Here is a 5,061-nt window from a genome sequence, read left to right as displayed (position 1 = left end):
ATATATATATATATATATATATATATATATATATATATATATATATATATACACACACACACACACACACACACACACACACACACACACACACACACACACACACACACACACTACCAGTCAAAAGTTTGGACACACCTACTCATTCAAGGGTTTTTCTTTATTTTTACTATTTTAATCTACTCTGTCAAAGACACAGCGGTTGGAAACAAATCTCAAATTTGGACTCATCAGACCAAAGGACAGATTTCTACTTGTCTAACAACCATTGCTCGTGTTTCTTGGCCCAAGCAAGTCAATCAATCAAATGTATTTATAAAGCCCTTTTTACATCACCCGATGTCACAAAGTTCTGTACAGAAACCCAGCCTAAAACCCCAAACAGCAAGCAATGCAGATGTAGAAGCACAATGGCTAGGAAAAACTCCCTAGAAAGGCCAGAACCTAGGAAGAAACCTAGAGAAGAACCAGGCTCTGAGGGGTGACCAGTCCTCTTCTGGCTATGCCGGGTAGAGATTATAGCAAGTCTCTTCTTCTTATTGGTGTCCTTTAGTAGTGGTTTCTTTGCAGCAATTCAACCTGACTAACGCAGTCTCCTCTGAACAGTTGATGTTGAGATGTGTCTGTTACTTGAAATCGGAAGCATTTATTTGGGCTGCAATTTCTGAGGCTGGTAACTGTAATGAACTTATCCTCTGCAGCAGAGGTAACTCTGGGTCTTCCTTTTCCTGTGGTGGTCCTCATGAGAGTCAGTTTCATCATAGTGCTTGATGGTTTTTGCGGCTGCACTTGAAGAAACGTAAAAATTTCTTTGCTTATTTGAGCTGTTCTTGCCATAATATGGACTTGGTCTTTTACCAAATTGGGCTATCTTCTGTATACCACCCCTACCTTGTCACAACACAACTGATTGGCTCAAACGCATTAAGAAGGAAAGAAATTCGACAAATGAACTTTTAACAAGGCACACCTGTTAATTGAAATGCGTTCCAGGTGACTACCTCATGAAGCTGGTTGAGAGAATGCCAAGAGTGTGCAAAGCGGTCATCAAGGCAAAGGGTGGCTACTTTGAAGAATAGTTTTGATGTCTTCACTATTATTCTACAATGTGGAAAATAGTTAAAATAAAGAAAAACCCTGGAATTAATAGTTGTGTCCAAACTTTTGACTGGTACGGTATATATATATATATATATATATATATATATATATATATATATATATATATATATATATATATATATATATATATATATATATATATTGATATATATATATATTGATATAGAGCCAGGAATGGTCATTTATAGCTTATAACTTACCTGGAAATTCTATCAAGTAGGAGTAGATGTCCGGATAGGAAATGTCTTGCTACTGCGTAGGGGCATTACTCCAATTTGAAGGAGGGAGACTGAAGAGGCATTAGAGAAGATGGATCAATCTTAACTTTCTGTGTAACGCGAACGCTCGATGGTGGGCAACGTTGCAAAGTAATCGCTCTTCATGTCTGTTGCACATACAATAATGGATGTATGTCTTTGAGCTAATAAAATACCGGTGTGTAAAATATGTGAAGTTACATTGACGTCTATGACATCTTGCGTTTATTTCCCCCCTGAAAGGGGCGGGATCGTTAGGTATACCAAAGTACCCATATGTACCGGTCATGAGAATGGTGGGCGTCTTTTAGGTCCCATTTGTTGCTAGAGATATGAAAATAAAAATAAACAAAAAGGCAATTAAAAGTTGTTGTATTATTAATGAATATGATTTGTTTGTTTAGGATTCTTGGCAATGTAAATAGTTTGTATGCATGCTTGTTTGCATGTGACTATTCCTCTTTTGTTTGTTGATATTTGTTAGTATAAAACAAAAGTAATAATAATAATAATAATAATAATAATCTGAAAATAAATGTAGTCCTGCGTTGTGGCATGTTGTGAAGGCTCTATGTGATCCTGATTGGACTAAACGATTTTGTGCGTGTAGATATGGTTGTCCTTGTTCGATAGAGCCATCGGACATTTTTCAGCAATGTTCCTATCAGCGGATTAATTGCTACAGTAAATATACAAGCTGACACATTTTTTCCAGTCTTTGAAAGATTACAACTCGTGTGGGGCAACTTGTGCTCTGGCCCTGGATCTCCCCCAAGGATGGCTTTTTTGAAAGAGAGGCCACCTGTGGAGAGGCAGACACTGGTAAAGTTCTCGGAGCCCGAAGCTTACACTGAGGGTCAGGATTAAGATGAGTCTGTGACAGTAGGAGTGAAGTTTTGGGAAAAAGTGGACCCTTGCCTTTTGGCTGATCCATTTGTGGTTTCAGGGTGTGGGAATGTTTTGTTGTTAAACGAATGTGGGCAAGAAATGTGAATTGTTTTGCTCTCAAGAAAAAGGCTGCCATTGAAAGGAGTGATTACTGGGGTCGTGGTAATGTGAAAGATGACCAACTGAAGGGGAAGATTTCTGGTGTTTGTGATGCTCGTTCTTTGGTACGACGCAGACAGGGTGGCGTGAGTGGTTTAACAGAAGAGTCATTGTCTGTTCTTCTGAGTTTTGATGTTGAGTCTTTTCCTGACAAAGTGATGTTAAGATATATAACTTATCCTGTACAAGCTTTTGTGCCGAATACATTACGTTGTTACAGGTGTCAAGCTTATGGGCATGTGACAGCAGTGTGTAGGAGGGAGGTTCCTAGGTGTGAGAAGTGTGCAGAAGGGCATGAGACAAAGGAATGTGTAGCATTGGGAAAGTAGCGGTATGTGTTAATTTTAGGGGTGCCCATGGGGCTGGGGATTAGAAATGTCCTGTGCGAGTGAGGCAGGTTGAGGTTTCCAGGGTTAGAGTAGTGCAGAAGTTATCATATGCTGAGGCAGTGAAGAAAGTAGAGGAAGATGGGTCAAGGGGGAGGGATCCTGAGAGGAGTGGTGTGAGTATTAGATCTGTACCAGTACAGAGGGATAGGCCAACAACAGATATATGTTTCAGTAAGATTGGATTTTTAGCATTTATAGCAATGGTTATCAACTGTACTGCAGGAATGGAATGTAAGTATTTTATCAAAGGGAGTTGTACTCCAGTCTAGTAGGTGGCCGTAATGCAACATTTATTGGACACCAACCGTCGTTAAAACCTCTTACATCTACACGTTCCGCTAGCGGAACGTCTGCTCCAATATCCAATGATGGGCGGGGCGCGAAATTCAAACTCCTCTAAATCCGAAAACTTACACTTTTCAAACATATGACTATGTTACAGCTATTTAAAGACAAGACTCTCCTTTATCTAACCAAACTGTCCGATTTCAAAAAGGCTTTACAGCGAAAGCAAAACATTAGATTATGTCAGCAGAGTACCCAGCCAGGAATAATCACACAGCCATTTTTCAAGCTAGCATATCATGTCACATAAACCCAAACCATATCTAAATGCAGCACTAACCTTTGATGATCTTCATCAGATGACACACCTAGGACATTGTGTTATACAATACATGCATGTCTGTTCAATCAAGTTCATATTTATATCAAAAACCAGCTTTTTACATTAGCATGTGACGTTCAGAACTAGCATTCCCACCGAACACTTCCGGTGATTTTACTAAATTACTCACGATAAACGTTCACAAAAAGCATAACAATTATTTTAAGAATTATAGATACAGAACTCCTCTATGCACTCGATATGTCCGATTTTAAAATAGCTTTTCGGATGAAGCACATTTTGCAATAATGTAAGTACATAGCCCGGCGTTACAGGGCTAGCTATTTAGACACCCACCCAGTGTAGCCTTCACCAAAATCACATTTCCTATAAGAAAAATGTTCTTACCTTGCTTGTTCTTCATCAGAATACACTGCCAGGACTTCTACTTCAATAACAAATGTAGGTTTGGTCCCAAATAATCCATCGTTATATCCAAACAGCGACGTTTTGTTCGTGCGTTCTAGACACTATCCCAACGCTAAATCTCGGCCACGAGCATGACGCAAAATATGACAAAAAATTTCGAAATATTCCATTACCGTACTTCGAAGCATGTCAACCGCTGTTTAAAACCAATATTTATGCAATTTATCTCGTAGAGAAGCGATAATATTCCGACCGGGAATCTGCCTGTCTGTAAACTGAGGAAAAAACCGAAAGCCGGGGGCGGGGCGTGTCACGCGCCTAAGGCTTAGTCCATTGACTGACCACTCAGCATTTGCTCTCGTGTGCTTCAGCCAGGGCTTTGAATGACATCATTCCTGTTTTTCCCGGGCTGTGAGACTCCATTGTTGACGTGAGAAGTGTCACGTAAGAGCAGAGATCCTTTGTAAACGACAGAGATAATAAAGAAGGGCAAGAAATGTTCAGACAGGGTACTTCCTGAACAGAAGCATCTCAGGTTTTTGCCTGCCATAGGAGTTCTGTTATACTCACAGACACCATTCAAACAGTTTCAGAAACTTTGGAGTGTTTTCTCTCCAAAGCTAATAATTATATGCATATTCCAGTTTCTGGGCAGGACTAATAATCAGATTAAATCGGGTACGTTTTTTATCCAGCCGTGAAATTACTGCCCCCTAGATGTAACAGGTTAAACCTAATTGAAGAAGAGGCAGACACTAACAACACAATCCTTTGGGCAAAACTGAAATAACTTACAACCCAACCACTGACCAGACCACAATGGCTTCAAGTGATTCCTCTCATCAAAACTAATTAGAATATGAAGCAATTCTTTTAGCAACATGGTGACATTCAACTATACATGTTTTAACCGGAATAGCGAAGAGGATTCGAAACAAGTAGTTGGATTTAGCTAGAAGCTCAGCTACAGCAGATGCCAGCACCAAGGCGGCTTTCTGATTACTGCATAGAGGTCAGCTAGCTAGCTAATGACAAGCTAGCTTGCTCAATAGTTATTGCGAGCAGTTTTACAAATAATATGTCTTTGCTAAGCAGTTCTCCACCGAGCCCTATGAACCAGGTTTTTTCATCTGTTGGTAACAACAACACAGACTGGGACTTGGAAAACAATGTATTTGTGTGCTGCTATGAAGAGCCTATGGGCAAAACG

This window comes from Salmo trutta, chromosome 25 (assembly GCF_901001165.1).
Source record: "Salmo trutta chromosome 25, fSalTru1.1, whole genome shotgun sequence".
Lineage (NCBI taxonomy): Eukaryota > Metazoa > Chordata > Actinopteri > Salmoniformes > Salmonidae > Salmo > Salmo trutta.
The sequence above is the reverse complement of the archived record's forward strand: the minus strand, read 5'-3'. Positions refer to the sequence as shown.